Source organism: Pinus tabuliformis, chromosome 6, assembly GCF_031772625.1.
Source record: "Pinus tabuliformis cultivar Carrire ecotype Pingquan chromosome 6, CPIR1, whole genome shotgun sequence".
Classification (NCBI taxonomy): domain Eukaryota; kingdom Viridiplantae; phylum Streptophyta; class Pinopsida; order Pinales; family Pinaceae; genus Pinus; species Pinus tabuliformis.
Genome location: NC_142292.1, coordinates 328345461 through 328371906, shown reverse-complemented (window position 1 = coordinate 328371906; position 26446 = coordinate 328345461). Strand labels below are relative to the sequence as shown.

General features: G+C 34.7%; 1 pseudogene; it reads right to left on the bottom strand.

The window, feature by feature from the left end:
* Positions 1–22510, bottom strand: part of LOC149258639 (membrane steroid-binding protein 1 pseudogene) — a 37866-nt pseudogene extending 15356 nt beyond the window's left edge.
* Positions 22511–26446: the final 3936 nt, after the last annotated feature.

Sequence of the window (26446 nt, the reverse complement as noted above, 5' to 3'; positions counted from 1 at the left end):
ATTCAAATAAGTTTAAGACGATCTTTTGCAACTATGCATGTATTCCTAATAGATGGGACACTGGCACCTAAAAGGGTTAAAAGGCATCCCTTTCGAGGCTATAGATGCCTAATGGAAGTAGTGGCCATGCCTATGGTATGAAGGCTAAATTAATACCATGTTTTCTTGATTAGCTTGTTTACTTGAAAACTGATGTCCAGCTAAGATGACTGTTGTACATATGAATTTACTGAAACATTGAATTCATGGGGTAAATTTTTACAAGTTCATGAATGATAATGGTATATCTATTTATTTGACAACATATAATAGGGAAAAAATGGTTAGGATATCTAAATTTGAGAATTTCAAATTGTATAATTATAATTCCTTCATTTTTAAACTAGGTTTTGTATCTTTACGATAGAGATAACTACTTCTCCCTAGTGTGTCGCCATTGTTGTAGTGAAAACAAAACACCCCCATTTTATTCTATCATAATAGACATGGGGACCCTTTTGGCATTGCATGTAGACTTTGAGTGTGATTGCTTCATTTCAAGTCTAATTTTCTTTTTATTTACACTTGTTTTATTTTTATAGTTTGCCTAAGTTTGATTAAGTTTGTTTGTTAATAAACTTTGTAAATAAGTTTTTGTTTTAAACATCTTAATTAATTAGATTAATGAATAAAATGGCTCCCAAGACAAGATGTGTGTATAGGCTTTAAGCCTTAATCATTAAACAATGTGGCATATTGATTAAGTATATATCGAAGCTTTTGGGCATTGAGACTTTGATATCAGAAGAATCCTTTTGGAAATCTATGATACCCAAAGTTCAATCCATCATATTAAAGTGGCTCTTTTCAATAAACATATATTATAAAGTGCCTAGGCCATAAAACATATGATAATCAACTGTCGGAGTAAAGGACCCACATTCCACATGATTGTCTTTGCTCTTGCATATCTAAGGTAATGCATATTGAGGATTTCCCTTTGAGACACATTTAAAAAACTTTGATAACATCATTCATGATACTCCGATATTGTTCCTCGCTGATATTCCAATATGCCAATACACCTTGCCTCTCAGACTTTCGATAATCATACCCCTCCAATCTCCGATATTCCGATGGTCATGATTTCCAATACTCTGATATCCTCATATCTCCGATATCCAATATTCCCAATCCTCCGACTCTCTGATAAACCCCTCCTATCCATATCGGAACTTCCTATCGACTGTCACTCTTTTCAACACCCGATATCAAATATCCGATACGAGACCTCCGATATAATGGACCTGATAAAACTATTAAAGGGAGTTAAATGTGATATCAGAGCTGCCCAATATCACAACTATTTCATTTTATCTCATTTTAAAATTTTTGACGAGCTTACCTCCGATATCACTCAACTCTTGTCACGTATAAGTAAAAGCCACGTAATTAATTTGAAAATGTCTCTTGGCATAAGTATATTTTAATGCATTTTTATAGTTTAATCTATGCTTTGGCTATTTTAATAAAAAAAACCAACTATTTACCATTGACTCTGTTTTCTATTTGACAGAGAGGCCTCTGGGGCCGAAGAAGAAATAAATCCAGTCAAAGAAACTCCTCTAGGTGGCACAAAGTGAACTTAAAATGAAAAGGGGTGGTTGAAGTTGTTACTAAAATATCACCATGCCTGTGAATTCCACCTATTAGTGCGAAGGAATGTGTACAATATTATCCAAGCGCTAATCAAACTGGGAGATCTTTTTAACAATATTTAACCGTGGTAATCTATATTCTTCCATAAATTTCCAACAATAGAAAAATGACCCCATTCATTTTCTTTTATTACTCTGTTGTTGAGAGAATTGGGGGAGACTGTTAGCTCTGTAAATCTTCTGTAAATACCCCTGAATTCGATGCAAAGGGGGAGGTCACGATCCACTCAAGGGATATTCTCTGTAGTTGTTCGATTTGTGCAATAGCACTACTATTATGTACAAAAAGGTCGATTATAGATAAAACATAGGTTTCTGGCTATGTTCTCATTGCTTAGCACTATTGTAGGAAATGTGACTATGGGTTTGAGCTACTCCAGGACTACATATTTTGTAATAAGCTTTGGCACTATTTAATAAATTTCCATTCTTGTGTACTATTACTAGAATGATGAATTTTCATATTTTTGTCAAAGTTTTATAATTGGTTTTGATATACATCCTAAGTGGTATGTTTCTTTGATCTCTAACACTACTATTGAGTCATATTGTGATATGTTGTTGAAGTCTCGCAGGATCTATCTCCAAGAGGAAGGATGAGATCGAAATCATACTTAATTCATTGAATTATACTTGTGGTGAATGGTAACTATTTATTATTCATTTACATGTGCATTTTGCTTTTATGTATATTAATTGAAATGAACTATTTCTTTTAATTAATACAAATTTTATAATGAATTATGTTTAATATGAATTCAAGCTTGTAGGTAGACTTACCTTAATAACTATTTATTAAAGTAGATTCATTTACATAGTTTTTAACCTTTTATGACTTTACAAACTATTTTGGAATTCATAATCGAATATTAATTCTAGATTCATTCATCAACCAATCCTTCCCCCTGTTTTTATTTAATTTTCTCTCGGATTGGGAGAGGCCTATCCCATTCTAGTTCGAGCTAGGTATTTCATGTTTTAGATTAGTTCTACATTTACATCTTAGTTTGCATCAAGTCATCTCTTAAATAGGCAAATAAATCATTTAATTGCGGTTTGATCAACCTTTTTAAATCGATCAAACGTTTGTGTCGATTTACTTCTTTAACCCACATCTTAAAGATCGATGCAAAGGAAATGCAACATGATGTAATATACATGTAAATAGATTAATTATTAGTTTAGGTTATTTTAGTTTTATATTAGTTTAGATTTATGTTTAAGGGTAACTGGACCCTAACTAGTTGGAACCACCAGATTCAATGGATAAGGAGCTACTTTAAGTTACTGACCGGGTGGTCTTCCCTGATGTTGATGGAGGAAATTTTTTCCAATCAACACTTGGTCAAGCCAAATAATTTCTTAAAGTTAGCAAACCAAAGTTTTGTTAAGCCAATTTGCATATTAAAAAGGTAAAACAACTGTTAATGGGGGGATACTGACTAAGGTCAATTTCAAATTTATTAACTTAGTCAATGGTATTGCAACGCAATTAACATTGGTATGTTGACCATGAGATTGAAAGATGAATGCAATAATATCCCTAGAAAAACTATAATAAAATTGAAAGGGAATGACAGGAGGATTATTATAACCTTAGATACCAAATAACGAAAACCTTAGTCATAACCCTGGGATGAAAAAAGTGATTTAAGGAAATTTTGACAAGTAATCCAAGGAGAAAAGGATAACGTTGAACCAAATGTTGGAGAAGAATTGTTTCATGGATCACCTTTGTCTATGGGACAAAATTTTGACATATAATTTTACAATTGGAAAATGGATAATTATAAATCAAAACAAGGGAATCCTAGATAGTTGAAACCATACTAAAGGAAATATTCCAATATTGTCTCTCAATAAAAGTTATACCCACCATTTAAGGAAAAAAGTAAGAAAATATCCAAGTCTAATACCCACATATATAAAGTGGACCACAATCCCTCCCTTAAGATGTAAAGAAGAAGAGTCACCTATAGTGCATGTTGACAAAGTACTAAAAATAGTTAGACAATAGGGTTGACTATAGAGCTTGGTGCAATTGTGGTTAAGCTGCATGATGGTGGGACACACGTGCACCTTGACTATAGATGTTGAGCATGGCCTGAACATAATTTATTTAACGATTTGGGGGAAGAGACTTGTATATGAAACAAAAATATTAAAGTATAAGCTAGGGTTTTGCCTAAAAGTTCATGTTTGAGAGTGTGGAAAATAATGAAGGAGGATTGGATATAGAGATGGGTGAGCCAAAATACACATGTTTCCAAATAGATTGGATGGCTTGCCCTAATAATAATATAAAATTGAAGAAGATAAAGGAGACCCTTGCAACTGGCAAACATTAAAAGAAAATTTTATAAGAGACTTTTCATTTGTTATTGTAAAATTTGACGTACAAGAAGTAGTCTAGGAAATCAAAGAATTCATAAAAAAATGAAGTAATAAAAGTAAAAAAGGAGAGGACAAGTCAATGCTTGACATAGGGTTGAGCTTTAATTGTAAAAGGATATCATGCTAAGAAAAAACCATTCATATCAATTGATAGATTGAGATGGAAAATGAATGTTTTCTAGGGAAATGATGGAGATGGAAGAAGGATCCTATAGAAGTTATGAAATGAGTAATATATGTATCAAACATGTTTAAATAGGTTGACCTAGAAGATCAAGAGAGAATCAACATTCTAATGGCATACATCGAATTTGATGAAGGTGGGAGAAACTTCAATTAGATGAAGGCTCTAATATGGATGGACATTGAAATAAAATACACATAAGTTGACATTTCAAATGATGGATGACAAAAAAAGGTTAAAATCTATGACTATTGGTTGGAAAAGAAAACCACGCAAATAGTTGACCTACTTAATGAGTATCCACATGTATTTTTTCTCTAGATTGGATCACTATTATTTTTCATCTATCTTGATGCTTTTAGAGTGGAAAAATTAGAGGAATCAACTTGCAGGTTCATTTTTTATTAGGGGGTGTTGGACCTCAAAATTACTCTCTCTTTGACAACTTTTCTCACTTCTTTCTCTTGTTTTCCATAAAAGACAGATCCCCATCACTGATAAATGATAGATTTTGTCTCAAGGAAGATATTAAATGATTGACATGTTATACTTTTATGTTTTTCTATTTGAAATAAGTTTTTGCAAATTGGCTATGGAATGCAGCCTATTCTGCAGCTAACCGTGTGTTCCGTAGTTACTTCCATGGTTGAATAGGTTACATGTGTCAAACAAAGAAACTAGCCACATGGGCATCTCTGAAATCATCTTGACATGATCCTATCCTAGTCACCCAACCCAAATCAACAAAAAAAGCTAGCTCAAGACCACAGCCAAAGGAGGAGTCAAACAAAGAAACCCAAGAGCAATAGGACTCTTTGTCCACTCTTCATGGTTAATTAAAAAAACTCGATAGTTTTGTTGCAGCAATAACGCAAACTAGACACTGGTGATAACCATTTCATGCAACCATCTTGATGACTTAAAGTCACCTGTAGCTGATCAACCACTTATGCAGAACTGTTGTAATACGTGGAGACCACCTGTAGCTAAATTTTCTCAAAAGATAGCTAGGAATGTTTCTTTAAATATCAGTTGTACAGAATTGAGAGAAAGTTCGAATTTTTGGATGTATTAAGCTCAAACTTACATCTCTGTAATTTTGGAACTTGTTTTCCTTTTAATAATATGAAGTCGTGTTTGACCAAGTGATCATTTGAAAGAATATCTTTAGCTAATTAGCATCTCAACTCAGTCAGTTGCAGAGGGCCCCTGCACTAAAGGAGGTTTTTCATTTTATTTTGTTTACTATTCAGTTTAGTTTCATTATTTACTTTTAGCAGTATTTGTAATTTAGGTTGATTCCTTGTAGTTTGTTTTCTTTTAGTTCTGATCAATAACATAATGTTAGAATTCGATGGTGCAGTCTTGTTTCTTCAATCTATTTCATAAATGAAACAACTTTGTTTTTAAACAGGGTAAGGTTGAAAAATAATAAGGATGCATTGTTGATTAGTTTACTTACTGTTTGTTTCCTCTGTTATGTATTTCCTAGTTCAGATTACCAATGCGCTGTGTGAATAAATGTTTTTGATCACCATTTCAAGCTGATATCCATCCTAGTCTAAATGGTTAAACATTCACTTCACACAAGGATTGAAATCAATTAGTTACTCTCTGCATATTTTATTTAGTTCTTTGGACTATAAAGTACAGTAAGTTGCTTGTATGCCATCTCAAGAAAATTATCTTTCAAAATTGAAGGCTTGGACAACTAAAAGTGCTTTAGTCAATTTCATTCTTTATAATTATTCCGATTGGCCTTACAAATTTCACCTTTTAATTTTTGACTTAGGATTAAATGACAAGATAGGATAGAGGCTCTATTTTTCCTTCTTTTAACTTAGATTTTGACTAGCTTTTGAGCTCTTGGTTCACCTTTAAGAAATTTAGATTCAGTTTCTCATAGTTCAAATTGTACATCATTAGGGATCAAAGATCAAAAACCCCCAAAACAATATAAAATACAAAACAATGAAGTAAGAAGGGTTAACTAGCATATACAGTGCACTACACTTCATCAGCTTACGAACCTCGGTTGATAATTTATGCAAATCAATTTAGGATACTAAATTGACTAAACATTTTGGCGCAATTGCCGGGGAAGTGTAACTAGGTAAACTTATCTCTTACATTAAAAAAAATGATATGCATAGAGAAAGAGACTCTAGGGGTAGATTTATAGCTAGAGGCAAGAGTTCAATTCCTACAACACCACCTACTCCACCAAGAATAAGAAGAGATACACCTCCATCCCAAACTCATACTCCCCGCCATAGAACTCCTGAAATTCTAGGGGCAGAAATCCAATCAAAAGAATCTCCTACTTCATATACCAAGTCAGTCCTACAGGAGAAAAATCTTGGATCTCCAATAGTAGGAGTAGCCTTTTTCACCTCTATAGGGGAGCACATTTTAGTTGAAGAATTAGGAATACTTGGTGAAGAAGAAGAAATAGAACCTCTCTCCCATATCCCATTAATAGAAGAACCAGAGGAGGAGAAAGTAACCTTGCAGGTTGAACCCTATACTGACCCTGAAGAAACTATAATGGCAGAAGAAGGAGAGGATGGAGAATTCACACTGTTTGGAGGAGGGGGTAGAGGAAGATGTAGAGGAAATAATGGAGGAGGCAGAGGAAATAGGGAAATAGATAATTCTTTTGGATTCCCTATAGTGGATGAAGAAACAATTGCCACAATGAAAAATATCTCACCTTTTGTCCTCCCAAACTTCCATGGGTTAAAAAGTGAGGATCCTGAAACATTTCTATTTGAGTTTGAAGTCTTGTGTAGAACCTATGATTATCTAGAAGACTTTCAAAAACTTAAGTTGTTCCCTTCAACACTGAAAGGAGGTGCTTTGAAGTGGTTCATGGGGTTAGTCACTCAGTCCATTAGAACATGGAATGACATGAAAAAAGTTTTTTTGGATGGTATTTGGATTATTGCATGCCTACCAATCACAAAGATGAAGTGTTAAAAATGATGCAAATAGAGGATGAAAATTTATAGGATTTGATTGAGATATTCAACTATAATTTGAAAAGAGCAAAGATGGACAATTTAGATGAAGATACCTTAAAAGCTATTTTATTAAAAGCCATTAGAGATGAGTGGATAGATATCCTTAACATGATGGGTAAGGGAGATATCTCTCAACTCCCATTAAATGATATAGGAGAATTATGTGTTCATCTCTCAAGAGGGAAATCCAAAACTGGGAAAGGTCCAAGAGATCCTTCTCTTGTTAGAGTAAATAAATATGCAACTAGATCAGTGAGTAGGGCAGAAATTGGTAATATGCTTGATGAATTCAAAACAGATATTCTAGGGAGTCTTAGTGAGCAAATAGACACCCTTAAGTTACAAAACAAGCAGAAAACTGAGGTTGATGCTTTAGCTATTTTTTGTCCAAAATGCAGAAAAAAACATGCTCTAAGAGAATGCCCTTTAGATGCAAAAATTATAGAGACTTGTATGATTTGCTCAGAGAATCATGAAACCAAGGGTTGTCCTTCGATTCCAGGTCTTAAGGCTGTTTTTCAAGAAGAAACGGTTCCAAATTCAGCAGAACCTCTTTGCTTTGTCTCTAGAAAACCTTGGCAGGGGCCACAAAATCAGGGATTTAACAATCAAATGTATCTTTAACCCCCACCAAATTGGAATTCTTGGCAACAAACTTGGCCTCAACCTCAATCTCAATCTCAACCTTGGGCATAAGGAGTACAAAATCCTTATGGGAGATTTTCTCAATATTATCAATATCCTCCATCATATCAGAATTATCCTCCCCCACATTCCACAACAAAATCAACAGCCACAACTTCAAAATCAGAACCCACAACTTTCATTACCATTTCCACAACAAAATCCACAACAAAACCAAAGTACTCAACTCTTACTTCCATTTCAGTAGAGACCAAATTAGCTACCTGCCCAACCATTACCAAACCCCAACAATAAAAATCCTCAGAATACTTACATGGTGGAAGGACAAAAATTTCCAACTTACATGATCACTCCTCTAGATCTCAATGATGTTCAACTAATATCTGGTAGGATATTAGAAAAGGAAAGACCTTCTATAGTTATTTAGGAACAAGACAATTCTGAGGAGGATTCTCTACAACCCAATAAAAGTCTTGAGGGAGCATCTCTCTGAAACCAAAATATTGAAAATGAAAAACAGAAAGAACCAGTGAACTCAACTCCTATCATTGATCAGCCAGTATCTACTTCTACACCTCCTTTTCCTGAAAGATTACAAGTTGATAGAGGAGTAGAAAATCAGATCATGTTTCCTAATTATGATTTTCTGGATGAATTAAAAAATGTCTGTATCAAAATTCCTTTATTACAAGCCATTAAGGATATTCCAATCCTAGCTAAAACAACAAAGGAGTTGAGCATAAAGAAACCGAAGAAAAGAAAAAGAAACCAAAAGAATTCACCTAATAGGAAAAATAGCAGATATAATGATGGGAAAAATTTCCATACAAAAATATGTAGATCCAGGAAGTCCAATTGTGAAAACACATATCAATGGAGTTGAAATTCCAAATACATTGATTGATTTAGGGGCAACAATAAACATCATGAGCAAACAAACCATGGAACGGCTCAAGCTTCCTAATCTTCTTTACACACCTACATTACTGTAATTAGCAGATAGATCTGTAATCAAACCAGATGGAGTGTTAGAAGATATTTCGGTATCCTTAGATTCTTTGGAATATCCTATTGATTTTATGATCTTGACCCCCAAGAACAATCTTAGGAGGACATCCACTCATATTAGGAAGACCTTGGCTGGCCACAGCTGATGCTTTCATTAGCTGTAGATATGGTGATATGTACATTTCTGATGGGAATTCAATAAAGAAATTCACTCTATATCCTCCAGCAATAACAATCACAGAAATAGATGACAAAGAATGGATTGATGATGAAAATGACATTAAACCTCTCTTTACTACTTCAAATATTAGTGAAGATAATCAAATCTTAAATACAATGGAAAATTTTGAATCATATCCAGAATATAAACATGATCAATTTCAAGAAAAATCCAATATTGAATATTTGTCATCTAGGCAAATGTCTCTTTATTCTATGGAATAATTTGGTAGCTCTACAGTTGAAATCTTTCCAGGGAGAACATTGAACATAAACAATAACTTGGAGAAATTACAACAGGAAAAGCTAATCAATACATTACAACAACATTATGTTGCATATGCATGGGAATATACTGACATAAAAGGAATTAGTCCTAATACTTGTATACATCATATCTACATTGAGGAAAATTGTAGACCTATCAGACAACCTCAGAGAAGGATGAATCCAAATCTTAGGGAAATTGTGAAAGAAGAGCTGCAAAAAACACTGAATGTAAACTTCATTTACCCAATTTCAGATAGACAATGGGTTTCCCCTTTAGTTATTGTGCCTAAAAAGAATGGTAAATGGAGGGTTTGTGTTGATTACTGAGAATTGAATAAAGCTACCCTTAAAGATCATTTTCCTTTGCCTTTTATAGATCAAGTGTTAGATACATTAGCAGGTAAGAATAATTTCTCGTTCTTGGATGGTCTTAGTGGTTATAATTAGATTCAGGTGGCACCTGAAGATCAAGATAAAACCACATTTACTTGTCCATGGGAAACCTATGCCTACCGAGTACTTCCTTTGGGTTATGTAATGCACCTGCAACATTCCAAAGAGTAGTACTAGGAATTTTTTCTGATCTAATACATGATTGTGTAGAGGTATATATGGATGATTTTACAGTCTATGGGAATACATTTGAAGAAGCTTTGGAAAATTTGGAAAGAGTTCTTAAAAGATGTAAGGAAGCAAACCTTTCACTAAGCCATGAAAAATGTTTTATGATGTTTACAAAAGGTATTGTTTTAGGGCATCACATTTCAGGAGATGGGATTAAAGTTGATAAATATAAAGTTGAAGTCATCTCTAAATTATCAATTCCAAATTGCCAAAAGGATGTTCGAAGTTTTCTAGGATTCACAAGATACTATAGATGATTTATAGAAAATTTCACTAAAATAACATCCCCACTCTTTAAATTACTCACCAAGGATTATGAATTCAATTGGAATCCTGATTCCCAGTTAGCATTTGAGACTTTAAAAACAAAAATTTCTGAAGCACCCATCTTGAGAGATCCAAATTGGAAATTACCTTTTCACATTTCAATAGATGCTTCAGATACAGCTCTAGGAGCTGAATTAGGACAAAAAGACTTGATTCCCTATGCCATCTACTATACCAGTAATAATTTGATTCCCACTGAGTTGAACTATACTGTAACTGAAAAGGAATTTTTAGCTATTGTTCATGCAATCAACAATTTCAGACATTATATAACAGGATATGAAACCTTTGTTCATACAGATCACTCTACAATTAGATATTTTATGAATAAACCTATTAGTAATGGCAGAGTTACAACATGGCTTTCACTCTTGCAAGAATTCAATATTACTGTGCTAGATAGACCTGGAAAACAAAACACAGTTGCTGATTTCTTGTCCAGAATTCAAAATATCAAAGATGACACTCCGGTTGAAGATAAGTTTCCTGATGAATATCTTTTTGTAGTGACTACTCAAACTCCTTGGTTTACAGATATTGCTAATTACTCAGTCACAGGGAAATTACCCTCACATTTGTTTCCTAGAGAAAAAAGGAAATCATTCAAATAAGTTCAAGATACTTATGGATCACTAATGAATTGTATAAAACAGGCCCAGATCTTATGATCAGAAGATGTGTTAGGGAAGATGAAATGCCTGAGATTCTTAAGGCATGTCATGATGAGCCGTGTGGTGGACACTTTTCTGACAAGAGGACAACCTATAAAATCCTTTCTTTAGGATATTATTGGCCATCCATCTTCAAATATGCCAAAAAATATGTCAGGCGGTGTGATAGCTGCCATTCGGGTAGGGAAACCTGCTCCTTCAAATGAAATGCCACTACAAATTCAGGTACTCATTGAAAGTTTTAAAATATGGGCCTTAGATTTTGTTGGGCCAATTAATCCTTCATCTAAGCAAAAGAAGTATATATTGGTATGCACTGATTATGTCACTAAATGAGTAGAGGCCAAAGCATCACCTTTTGCTAATGAAAAATCTGTAGTTAATTTTCTTTTTGAGGACATCTTCACTCGTTTTGGTGTTCTAAGAGAAATTATGACAAATCAGGGATCTCAATTTACATCTAATATGGTGAAGGGTCTTGTGGAAGATTACAAGATCAAACATAGGAAATCTACTCCCTATCATCCACAAGCAAATGGTCAAGTTGAATCTACAAATAAGGTGACTGAAGGAATTCTCACTAAGACTGTGCATCTGCATAGAAGGGATTGGGCAGAAAGGCTTCCTGAAGCCTTATGGGCCTATAGAACTACATGGAGGAACACAACGGGACATACGCCCTATGAACTTGTTTATGGGAAACAAGCCCTGTTCCCTGTAAAGTTTCAAATCAAATCCTTCAAGATGGCAGTCTAATTGGGATTGGAATTATCAGAGGCACAAAAACATAGATTGGAGCAACTCAATGAACTTGATGAAATCAGGCAAGATGCAGTCCAAAGAACCAATATATTCCAACAACAGAGGGCTAAATGGCATGATAAATATATTAAGGAGAAGAAATTTCAAGCAGGAGATTGGGCACTATTGTTTGATTCAAAGTTCAAAGATTTTCAAGGGAAGTTTCAAACTCATTGGCTTGGGCCATATGATATTGAAGAAGTCTTTAATAACGGAGTAGTAAAGATAAGGACAATAGATGGAAGCAAAATACCTCTTCTTGTGAATGGTCATCGGTTGAAGATATATCAAAAACCAGTTTCAAGAGAGGATTTCATTAAGATTTTCCAGGATAACTCTAAAATGAAGCTAGTGAAGAAGAATTCTTCTTCTCCACTAACTTAGTCTTTATTTTTCCCAAGAAATTACTGATTAAAAAAAAAAAATCTATAAGGTTGAAAACCAATCATGGATTCGCATACTTATACATAAAATACAGGGTGAAAATCAGAGATTTCTGACATCCTATATTTTCCATTTCCTTTATATAATAAGTAGTGACAAAAAGCTACATTCATTTACAGTTTAGAGTCTGCAAATTCATCATCTCATTCCATCTCATTTTGTCTTCATTTTTTTTACAGTTCCACTTCATCTCACTGTCATATTTCATTTACATTTTATATTCTTACAGTTTTACCCCATTTCACCATATTTTTCATTTTATCTTACATCTCATTGCATCTCAATGTCATAACTCATTTCCATTTTATTTTTTACATCCATAATTCATAAGCCATATTTCACTTTTTCTTCTTTTCACATTCTGCAACTGATTCCATTCTGCAGCTAATCTAATTCTGTAGCTACAACTTACTTATCAGCATTGGCACAATTGTACAACTTACAAATAAATCATGAATGCAGGGAAATTGACGAATCAAGTTTTGGAGATCAACCATGATTAAAGTACCTACGGATCAACACCAAAAGAATTATCAAGCAAAAGGTTAAGTTCTAAAGGTAAAATGTAAATTTATTTCAAACAACAAGTCATAAACATAAGTCATGTATAATATGAATGATCATATGTCTCCTTAACAAGTTATCATTTGATTTGACTACCACTTCATGATACCACATCTCGGCCACATCTTCCACATTCGATACCAAACGGTCTCTAATAACTCCATCTGTTAATAGTCAAAACTACGATGTCACCAACGTATTCACGTTTCTCCAAACCCTCACCATATACTTATTCCATGCAAACCCATGGTTATTTTTCACCATATCCGCAGTCAGTCCATTTCATAGACCAAGAGAGTAATTTTGAAGGTTAGAAAATTCTACGAAACAGAGACCATGGGACTCATTGTCAGGGCAGAGCCCGTAAGGGCAAAGTTTATGGAAGAGTACCGACAACACAAGGAGATGTTGTAGAAGACTAGATGGCTCAATTTCATTGAAAATTTTGATGGATATCACAAGGAGATCACAAAATATTTTCCTAGATCATTCGATGGTACAGAAGTAGATATTGGAGACATTAAGTTTGCAGTAACAGAATCTTATATAGCAGAGGCTATAGAACTGCCAAGACTTGGTGAGAGATGGTTCAAAAACAAAGAATTTCACAGTGAATCATGGAAGGTAATCCTCAGGAACCCGGATATGGATGTCACTGTGTTTAGAAAAGGAATTCCTATTTTAGCACTTAAAAATAAATAGAGAAGGATGCTTTTGATATTACAAAAAATTATTACCTATGAGGGAAGATTCAGATGCATGTATGTTTATCATATATGTTTATTGATGAACTTTCTACAAAATAGAAACATCAACCTCCCTTTCTTCCTTATAAACAGTCTAAGGAGTATGGCTTCAAATGTACAAAAGAAAATAGAATTCATAGACACAACTATGTACCATCATGGGTTGGTAAAAATACTGGTTGAGTATCATCTGGAAAGAATAGGAGATACTTGGGAAAACTTCTTGATAAGAAACTATTTCCAAGAGACACCAAAATCTCCTGAAGAGGGTAATGTCAGAAGGAGTAAGAGGAAAAAGACCAATATGACCATTCAAAGCAAACTTGAGTCCTCCAAATAGAAAAATGATGAAGAGCCAGTATCTGAAATAGAGATCAAGGAGCAGATCAAGCAAAAAGGAAAGATAAAAAAGGAAGCTGGTGGAATTACTGAAAACAAACCTGAATCTTCATTAAAACAAGATTATGAACAACTAATCTCTAAAAAATTGGTAGAGATTAGGAAACAAATCAAGAGGAAGGAAAAGATAGGTAAGGACAAAAACGGTACAAAGGAGAAGAACAGAAACCCCCTACAACTTAGAAGGAGCTCTAGACTTTGAGGTATGGTAAAGAAGGTATCATCAAAGGGAATAGAGTTCATAAATATAGAATAAGAAAACCCAGTACCATCTCCTGAAAATGTTCCATTTACATATAGTCCTCAAAACTCTCCTAAACAGTATTTTGAAGGCAGCCCCAGTAGAGGATCCCCAGGCATAGACCCAGTGCAGCAACAAATTTATGATTACATAGAATCACTGGAAAAGAAAAGTGCCTCAATGGATCTAGGATCCTCAGCCAATCCAAAATAACCTATCAATCCACAAGAACCTCTGACTGACTCTCTCAAATAGGAAATCTATGAGTTAGAGATATTGAATAGGCATATCAAGAAAGAAAATGAAACCCTAAAGGAACAAAGCAAATTGGATAAAGTCATTCATGATAATACAATACTGCATCTAAGGCTATGGTACAAGAAGAACAGGAAGTTGAAGAGGAAGAATAGAAACTTGAACAAAACAGTCATCAACCTTAAATACAGACTTCTCATGAAGAAACCCAGGATGGAAATCACTTCAAAGAGGAGCAAAAGAAGAAAGTTAGATGTGCTAGCAGAGGTATCTGAGTAGATGCAATAGGAAAGAAGAGTTCACAGTTTTGGAAAAATTTCATGGGGACATGCAATTATTTTGCAGTGGGGGTATGTTGGACCTTAGAATTACTCTCTCTTTGACAACTTTTCTCACTTCTTTCTCTTGTTTTCCATAAAAGACAGATCCCCATCATTGATAAATGATAGATTTTGTCTCAAGGAAGACATTAAATGATTGACATGTTATACTTTTATGTTTTTGCTATTTGAAATAAGTTTTTGCAAATTAGCTATGGAACACGGCCTATTCTACAGCTAACCGTGTGTTCCATAGCTACTTCCATGGTTGAATAAGTTACAAGTGTCAAACGAAGAAACCAGCCACATGGGCATCTCTGGAATCATCTCGACATGGATCCTATCCTAGTCACCTAGCCCAGATCGACAAAGAAAGCCAACTCAAGACCATAGTCAAAGGAGGAGTCAAACAAAGAAACCCAATAGCAATAGGACTCTTTGTCCACTCTTCATGGTTAATTATTAAAACCTGACAGTTTTGTTGCAGTAATAACTCAAACCAGCCACCGATGATAATAGTTTCATGCAACCATCTTTCTGACTTAAAGTCACCTGTAGCTAATCAACCACTTATGCAGAACTTTTATAATACATGGAGACCACCTGTAGATAAATTTTTCTCAAAAGACAGTTAGAAATGTTTCTTTAAATATCAGTTGTACATAACTGAGAGAAAATTTCGAATTTTTGGATGTATTAAGCTCAGACTTACATCTTTGTAATTTTGGAACTTGTTTTCCTATTAATAATATGAAGCTGTGTTTGACCAAGTGATCATTTGAAAGAATATCTTCAGCTAATTAGCAGCTCAACTCAGTCAGTTGTAGAGGGCCCCTGCACTGAGGGAGGTTTTTCTTTTTATTTTGTTTACTGTTCAGTTTAGTTTCATTATTTACTTTTAGTAGTATTTGTAATTTAGGTTGATTCCCTGTAGTTTGTTTTCTTTTAGTTCTAATCAATAGCATAATGTTAGAATTCGATGGTGCAGTCTTGTTTCTTCAATCTATTTCATTAAGGAAACAACTTTGTTTTTAAATAGGGTAAAGTTGAAAAGTAATAAGGATGCATTGTTTATTAGTTTACTTACTGTTTGTTTCCTCTGTTATTTATTTCCTAGTTCAAATTGCCAATGCACTGTGTGAATAAATGTTTTTGGTCACCATTTCAAGCTGATATTCATCCTAAACTAAATGGTTAAACATTCACTTCACACAAGGATTGAAATCAATTAGTTACTCTCTGCATATTTGATTTAGTTCTTTGGACTATAAAGTACAGTAAGTTGCTTATATGCCATCTCAAGAAAGTTATCTTTCAAAATTGAAGGCTTGGACAATTAAAAGTTCTTTATTCAGTTTCATTCTCTGTAATTATTTCGATTGGCCTTACAAATTTCACCTTTTAATTTTTGACTTAGTATTAAATGACAAGATAGGATAAATGCTCTATTTTTCCTTCTTTTAACTTAGATTTTGACTAGATTTTGAGCTCTTGGTTCACCTTTAAGAAATTTAGATTCAGTTTCTCATAGTTCAAATTGTACATCATTAGGGATCAAAGAACAGAAACCCCCAAAACAATATAAAATACAAAACAATGAAGTAAGAAGTGTTAACTAGCACATATCGTGCACTACACTTCATCACCTTACGCGCCTCGATTGATAATTTATGCAAAGCAATTTAGGATACTAAATTGACTAAACAGGGGGTTATGATATGTAGATTGGGTGTAAAACCTTCCAGGTCCATTTTAATGCATTACATGATTTTTTTTGGATCAAAACTCTTTCACTTAAACATTGGGCCCGAAATGTTTTTATAAATTCAAGGACCTTCCCAATGTTGCAAGAATCATGTCAATTAGAGTTTGTATGCAAAATTAGTGCCTCTCATAAGTTGAACTGCCATGTTTGACCACCATGGTATGAGTGGATGCTACTTTAGCCCCCACTCATGCATGTGGGGATAACCACATGGTGAATATGAAGAATAATCTATAAGGATAAAAGTTGTGACTCTAGTTGAGAGTTTGAGAAGCCAAAACTAACCCCTAGTTGGCTATCAGGCTATGTTGCAATCAAGCCACAAGGATGAGTCATGGTTTCATTCTATTTGATTTATCATGTTCCATAGTAGAGAAAAGAAACTAGCATTAGGAGTTAGAAAGCATAATAGAGGGAGTAGTGTTTTGTAATATCCCAACATGCCACTTGTGTTAGGTAACTCCATAGGGAGTGCCTTCTCCTTTGTACTTGCATTCTTTCATACCAAGAAAGAGAGCATAGCAACCTTACCATTTAGATGGGTTTTCTCCCATAAGGGTTTCCTAAAGCAAATCCTTGTGTTCGTTGTGGATGTTGTGTGATTGTATTTGTTCTCTATTTTCCACATTTTATCTATTTCATGCATAAGAAATAAAGTCAATAAGTAACAAATATGGAATCTAAAATAATTTAACCTTCATAATATATATTTTTGTTTATTTTATCAAATCTATTGTGATGAATTGTTTAGTGGAATATCCATAGAAGTTTACAAATCATTTTTCCAAAGATTATAAATACTTGAAGGATTTGAAGATTTGATTTGATACCATGAGCCAAATTTATCCAGGTTCGATCATTATGCTATTTTTCATCTATCTTGATGCTTTTAGAGTGGAAAAATTTGATTCGAATATTTAGGGGGTTATAGTCTAAGTATGGATGTATAAGCCATACATTCATATTTTTATGCGAAAAGGAACTTTATAGATATGTAACTGACATGGAAAACCCTAGTTAAATTTGAATTCATTAAAAAAACACCTTATAAGAAGGCAATAGGAAGAGAATGAATGTTGAGAAGGAGAGGCCCCAAAATTGGCCTCATTGCATGTTCTTCTAAATGTAATTCTTCTTATTCTCCATTTTTGGTTGTCTCTCTCTCCATATTTTTGTGATTTTTAGACACCTAATCCATTAGGGCCGGTGAGGAGGAATTCTAATAGTCATTGAAGTCCAAGTGACCTCTAGGAAGATGGAAACCAAGGGTCATAAAACTATGTATTAATATGTACATCTTGTGAATAGAATTCAATCACATAAGTTATCTAAATTTTTTCTATCATTTGTGTGAGGAAAAAACATCTACATGAGCACATAAATTGTAGAAATAACTCAAATTTTTTAGTTCCTAATGGAATCATACTTAAAAAAATAGACACAAATTTCTTCTACTAAATTCCGCAGAAGGGAAACATACAATAGAAACATATGCAATCATTCAATCACAATGAACATAGTATTTTTAATGGGTAACCCAACTGGGAAAAAACCCCTCCTTTGTTTGTATTATATTAGATGAGAAAATTGATCTATTACAGTGATAGCTTCAATCCTTGAAGCTCAACCTGCATTGCAATACTAATCTCTTCCTCTTGAGTTCACTCTACCCAATACTTAGGAAAAATAGGCCTCTTGCTTCCTCCTATTTCCTTGTGCAATTCCTGCTCCTAAAGAATAGGAAAAGCTCCTATTTTCTTGCACAATTCCCAACAGGAATGCCTCACTTGTGACATGCAAACTGTGTACAATCTCTAGTATACAATAATAAATACATTGATGCCTTTTTTCCTTCCACTCAACTAGGAAATTCGAATTCCATGCATGACTAGGGCTATTTTTAGTAAATTGACTAGTTAACTGAGAGATCAGTGAGTTAACAATAGTTACAACTACTCAACTAAACTCCTACTGACTCTATTCATGACTAGAGCTTAGATAATTGAGTTTCACTAACTATAACTCCACTAGATTGCTAGATCTTAGCAATCAACTAATGTCATTCTACTTCTTGCCCACAAGCTCAAATTGGCTGACTTAACTAAATTATTTGGCCATGTCACTCCTACTAATTTTAACTCAAGTCATCTTGCTGATGTGGAAATTCAAATATCTCCATGTAACTAAGGCACAAGTCAAGTGAAGCCTTTTCTTGCTACAATTTAACATCAAGTGTTTCCCCAGATAAAGGAGAGGAACTTGTGAGTTATCTTCGTTGTACTAAAATGGAAGATATGGAAGATAACTACTAAGATGGAAATTTCATTGCTTCACAAAATAATCTTCCTTTGGTGTATAAAATACAAATAATACCCTCAATTTCTTAAGCTATTTGCACAATATTAGATTTGTACATAAGCTTGAGTATAACTATCAACCTCTAAAGTAACCAACAATACACAACTTATGGATTATAAAGATGCAGGGTATTATTTAGTTAGAGCTTTTAATAAGACACCTAAGCAAAGTAAAAAAGTTATTCTCGGTAGTTTTTGTACGAGATCTGTTCAAAAGTTAAGATTTCGAAAATTCAAGTGCATGTCAAAGGAAAACTCCAAATCATAAATTCATGGCATAAAATAAATAAATACGTGGGAGAAAAATTTAGGATTGTTGTAGTGGCAACATCATTATTATTAGGTCTATATGTTTGGAGGTCAGAACGATTTTGAATGTAGCTACTTTGTAATCAAAGCTCGAGTCTTACGGAGTGCCCATCAAGTCAAGAGAGAATGTGTTTGCATTGACATTGATAGATATGGATAACGATAACCTTCATGGTGGGCACATGACTAGCAATCATGTTGGTCCAACATTTGAATAACCCATTACCAAATATCCAATAGCACTTCAATAGCTAGTCTCTTTGTGTGAATTCCTATGGTTTAAGAAAATTATTGTAATTTATTAGGTAAGCATATACCAATAAAGTAAAATCTCTCCAATTACTGAATGACTTGGATGGTGCTGCTCTATCTAACTCACCAATTAGTCTCACAATCATTCTATTCCACTTGCAAGGATGTGGTTAACTCTATGTCTAATGCATGTGCAATGAGGGTTCCACCAACTAGAATAACCATGGCTTCTAGACAATTAACATCTAGTTCCATAGAAGCATCAACATTTTTCTTTTTACATTACAACTCACAATTTATTTATGCTAACAATTTCAACCATAATGATAGCACAAGTAGAAAACATGGTGAAATTCTTCCCTTAGCATTCAGGATGTGAGCATTGAGTTAGTAGTGATTTACAAAGGTGAGTGACTCCATTGATGAATATGAGGTAGAGTACATGGAGGACATTGACCAACCTTTTCTCACAATGCAACCCCAAATGCTTGTAAACCATGGGCTCTTCTAGTATCACTCTAGAAACTGCAAAACATTCAAGCATTGGTTTTTTTTAAGCCCAGATACACATATTTTTGGCTTTGATTCACAACTAATTCTTTCTTTTCCCCAGTAGCAAGGTATTACCACCATGGTTTTAGACACATATATGGAAGATTATGGATTTGAATACTTAAAAGAGGAAATAAAGGAGTAGGATGTCAACATAAAAAATCAGTATATTACTACCTTGGATGAAGAAAACACACCATGGAACATACTGAACAAAGAAATTTTCCCATAATAAATCCTTTTAGGAATATACCTTGACCTTCATCATGCACATAACATGCGATCTGGAGTGTTTTCCTATTTATGACTCTCAATAGGAAATCATGATTGACATATCTAATGCACATTCTATTGTCACCGACATCACCTGTCAGGTATAAAGGAAGAAAACCATAACGACACTAGTTCCGTGAAAGTTTAGAGGATGGCATTTGTAGATGAGGGAAAGAATGGAATGGATAGGGAGAATAATTAGCATACACCTCACTGAGAATACTCAAAACACCCTCTAAAATGGCACAAGGATGCTTAAGACAAAATTAAAAACATTAAGACTAAGGTGTAACAACACAAAAGAAGGCAAAATAAATGACACAATTAGGTCAAACTGACGTGACAAGGATGGTAGAGGAGGCAATTCTGAGTGGGCCAAAAATAGTATGGGGTAGGACAAAAACCTAAGAATATAGAAGGACGAAATGACCATAACTTGTGGTTCTTGTACAATTGAATATGCTAAGAAGTCACCTACTCTAATACCACTCCAAGGTCTCTTGGACTCCCCGTGATGGTTCACATTCCACACCATAACCCTAACAGATTATGTGTCCAATAATTCCCCCTTTTATCCAAAAGGGTGTATGTGAGTCCAAGTAGAAATATGAGGACAACTACTAATGGCTGAATGTGCTCTTTGAATGTGGTGTTTTAAGAAAAACAAAAAACCAAACGGATAGTAGAAGCTGGAGTGTTCTATTAGTGGTGGTTTAAGGTTGAACACCAATTCTAGAACTAGGCTTGAGGCAGTTCCCAAAATAATTTTGAATCTGGCTAGAAGTTGAAATATTCTGTGAAGTGGAAGTGCTCCCTGATGATGGTTTAAATATAACTACAAACTATTGAAAATATGGCTTCAAGTTGACCACAAATTATTGGAACTTGGCTCAAAGTATCAATGATGCTCAAAACATTTCCAAATATGGAAAGAAGTTGTTATCCTCTGTTGATTGGAAGTGATCACAAATGGAAATTTGAAGACAATGCAAAATGATGTCAGTTTGAAGATATCCCAAAGCTTATGTTAGTTTGGAGATGACCAGAAATTGAATCACTCTCATAACTTTGATTCTAGTTCAGACTAAAGGCCCTGGTTTTGTCTAGTGCTCAAGCGTGCTTGTACATGCTTGATTGATATGGATTCAAAACTAGAAGCCTCATTGTCAATCATTTATGTCAATCTCCTCTTATCCCATACAAAGTGAGAGGACGAATACATTTCTAGATTGTTCATGTGGATGGACATAAAAAACTATATCTTCCATGTTACCAATTCAACCATCTCATCTCTACATTTTTATTAAATATTAGAATAGCTCGAGTCATGATTGGTCTCACACTCATAAGACCAACCAAAATCTCACTTGGATGCACAAACAAGTAATTTTTTTTCGGGAAACAACCATGAAGCACACAGGTGACACTGACGCTCCCAACATTGTTAGAGGAAATAATAATGAAAGGCACCTTACAAATTGCAACCATTGCACCAAAATTAGCAATGGCCCTGGAGTCCCTAATTCCACTACTCCCATCTTCGATTTTGAATAGATCATAATCAAATTCCTTTCTCTTTTTGAATAGTACAATAACTCCATGTTGCTTAACACCCTCTTTTTCATTTGCTTAGTCAAACTACTCTTTCCTTCATGTCCATTGTTATATGTACCTTTAATGACTTCTACTTCTTTGGGGGAAGTTTTCTTAATCTGACCAACCTTGAAATATTTTCCCGTTAATTTGTAGACCCAATCTTGCAAGGCATCTAATTCAAATGGACTAATATCTTCAATATCCTTTCTTAAATTCATTTCTTCAAAAGACATCTTTTCCAAGGCTTGGCTAACATCTTTCCCAGGAAACAAGGCATATGGTCCACTTGGGATATAAAACATTCTATATTGGGGCACATCATAGTTATGGATCTTGATAGCCATCAACAAGGGATTCTTTAGATTTGAGCCATCATAGGTTGTTAAATCCTCCTTTGTGACTTCGCCCAAATGAACAAGAGTGGGTGTAGGTTCTATGATCACATACTCCCTCGAAACATGCTATGGAGGAGCTATAATATTCCACTTACGAGGTTATAAATACCCACTAATACAACCAAAAATGTGAAGAAAGTCACCCTTGAGAGGATTATATATGTTGGAATAACTTCCATCAAGGCTCCCTAGAATTAGAGACATCTTCCATGGTGTTGACTTTTGGAAATTATACAAATCCACGACCACGGTCTTGGTTCTACAGACTCCGTGAACTCATTCAACATGGTCATAATGTGGTAGTTGCGTACACTTTTCTCTCCTCCAAGAACATGAAATATGATGGCATGTTTTTTCGGGTCCGACATCTCCAGTTTCTCCATGTTCGTCATGGATAGGAGCCTTGATATGATGCTCACCTCGCTGATAGTGCCCACCCCCCTGCTATCCATGATAACTCCTAGAAATAATTTTTAGTTTTATTAGTTGTTTGAGATAAGGTTTTTCACCACTGCTCTTTACATCTATCTACTGCTTTTTTGAAAGAGGTTGTTGTGCTTACATTTGGAGATTTAAGGAAGATGAATAGGTCCAATTTAAATTATTTTGGAGAAATTCTATAAAACCCATTTCTTTCACCCATCCCATTTCATCCTTCATTTTTAAAAACTCTAGCCATTTCCATTCATTTATTAATATCCCAACTCTAGCTGCATTAATCCATTTCCAACTCTAGTCGTGTTTCCCCATTCCCCTTTCAAATAATTTAAAACATTAATAAAACATTCCGCAGTCCTTTTAAAAGGCCAAGACCCACAAAACCATATCGCTATCGACCCTTCTCTTTTTTCCTTTGAAATACATCTCTACCCATCTCCCTTTTCCTTTTGTGATTGCGATATCGCATTCTCTCTGATTACAATATCGCATTCCCGCGGATTGTGATATCACATTTCCGCCGATCACAATAAATCCCTCCACCACCGATATCGCATATCGCAAAAGTCCGACCTCCGATTGCGATAAAGTCTACCTGTTGATTATGATATCGTAAGTCAGTCCTCCGCTGAATTTGATATCGTAAAGTCCTTTACCGATAATGCATATCACAAAATTCTCCATCGATTTTCATATCCAAGTCCCATTATCCTCCATCTTACCGATTGTGATATCTGTTCCACCTTCTCATTGCGATAGACCCTACCAATTTTGATAAGTATTTCTCCCATCGATTGCGATATCACAATCAGGAATCACACAGTCATAAGTTCCTACTCCCTGAAGTCCTTTCTGACTTGTAATTGCGATGTGTGAGAACCTCCCGGATGTGATATTTATGTGATGCATTCTATAAACCATTATGTCCGGAAAATCGGGGAATTACCATAAATAAATGTTAAAAGCCCCCCCCCCCCCATATTGCAATTGCGATAAACGACCCAGATCAACAAGCATTAAACATCCATTTCGCCTTCCTGTCAAAGTAGAATGAGGGTATTTTCAGCGTGTATCCAGCAATGTAGTTATCAAATATAATGCAATGAAAGGTGGGACAACGAGGGTATTTTTCAGTGTTTATTCAACAACATGGTCATTAAACAAAACGTAGATAAAAGAGGGCAACGATACACAAAAGGCAGTGAAACAAAGAGGAAAACATAGGTAGCGAGAAAAGAGGGCAGTGAGGCACAAAGGGCAGTGAGACATTTTCAACGCGTTTTACCCAGAAACAACACAACATGATTCAAAGGGCTAGATGTATGAATTTCCACAAATACAGTGCCACACTACAAACAATTTTATTTTCATAAATAATTGTAACAAAAAATCCCTATGAAGGCTCATGTTTATTAAATCAAATAGGATTAGATCTCTTAGTTGTTGATCAAATCTAGCACAGGTGGCAGATTTTGTAAAAAAGATCTCACTCTATATATGGGTGATTTCTTAACTTTGAAAAAGAGGGATCAATGATGTGAAACACCACTTTTGTATATTTTTCAGTTAATGAAAATACAGTTTGCAACAATACTCTATTTTAACCTAAGATTCATTTTTTTTTTTTTTTTTTTTTATTCAGTTTCATCCTATCATGCTCCTATGTTGTTATCAGTTTTCAAGGGTAATTTGATTACTTGGAATTCAATGTTATATTTCTCCAACATCCTTCAATTTGTTGTGATTACTGTAAATGTCCATATTCACATTAGTAAACCAAAAGTGCCTCAACTTCCATAAAACAATGTTGTTTGTAATTGATTTTCTTTAATTGAATCCATGCCCAATGGTGTCTGTCCTCACACTCTTTCACCTGCAAAAATCACATAGAAAAATAGAGTTAGCCATCTAAATTTTTGAGCTTATCATAGCCAATTGTTTAAGTATATTGAGAGAGCCCTCTCATATTGGAAGGGATAACTTCCAATCAAAATTTGGTTTGAAATAGTTACACTGGGTTGAGGGTTGACGCAGCCCAACCTGTTCTATCCCAGTGATAACACCCCCCACCATCATTCATTGTGTAGCTCTAGATGGGGCTACTATACAACTCAAATGTCAGGCTGGTGGAAGATAACACAAATCTAAACATACCAGGTAGGAGAATCTATTTTGACCCTAAAAAACCTTTGAATTTGTCAAATCTATATATGACAAGGCCCAATCCCACACAATATCATCAACATTATATGCCTCAACAACGTTAGTACCTCTAGATTCCATCTCGGTCCAAGTATGGGATGAACAACTGGGGATCCCATTTCATTCCACAACAATAATACAAAATGTGGGAACCCCACAAGGATCAACGATCTATGTATCATCCCGTATACTTCATGCATGAAGGATATCCATGACTGCCATTCCTTTAATGGGGAAACCAATTCCTAGAAAAGAAGGATATTATAACCTAATGCAGATGGCAAATTCACTCAATATCTAACATAATATGTGAAAGTAAGGGCAAATGCAACTACTTTGGATGGTGACAATGTGTATGGGATAAACTTCCACCAATGAGAATAACATCTATCTTTATGTTTGTAGAAGAATGAACCACATTTCCAATAACACTACTTCAGTGAATGCTAACAAATTCATGGATTCACCAAAAATGTTGAAGGGACAACACTGATGTTATACGAAAAATTCGCCTTTGTGGACATAGAAAAACAACCTAGACCTAGTGGGTAGCCTAGTAACAATAAGGGGGGAAGCACACTTGTATTCCTTTAGATAAATTAACATGAAGAAGAAGGATGACTTACTTGAACTTCTAAGTCTCTTTCTCCTTGCTTGAACTCTTTTGCTCCCACTCCAAGTGCTTCAATCTACACTTGCAACATAAGCAAGACAAGAAAACACTACACAAACAAGTAGATCTATGCTAATTCCTCCATTCAATGAATCATAAACATTGAAATACAATTGTAATCATATATGGTACAAATGTATAAGGAAATAAGATAACTTTGCATTAAATGGATTAGGAGAAGTTACAACCCAATGATCAATGACTCGTATATGTCTCCCCAAGCTAATGTACTCCTTCCTTTGTCTCAAGGAAATCTCCAATCCTCCACCCAAAGAGCATAAGTGATATGTCTTTAAGCTCAATCTAGCAACATAAGGATGCAAGTAAGGTCCTCCAAAGCTAACCCTGAGCTCTTAGAAGAGGGTAAATTTATAGGATGAAATGGTAGTTTTGGGTTTTACCAATCTAGGCTTGAGATCCATGAAAGGTGGGAAATCAACTTAAGAGATGAAGGTAATCCCATGATCATAGGAGTTCAAGGTCATTTTTTATAGTAAATGGTTGAAACTACTTTAGAATATTTTAGAAGTGGAATATTCGAGATAAAATATTTCTTTTCCCAAAAATCTAGAACCAATGCACCTACAGTAATCGGGAGACTACACTAGCAACACTTTTTCTCAGTTCTGCAACTTCTCTAGGGCGCAAGGGCACAATGATGGTACCTACATTGGCCCTAGAATCAAGGATTTTGACCTCAGTTTCCAGTTTGTCTTGTACTGCTAGAAAGATAATGATTAAATCTTTGTGGGGGATGATTGCAAGTTGATAAAGGATGATGATTAACCCGGTTTATAGGCCA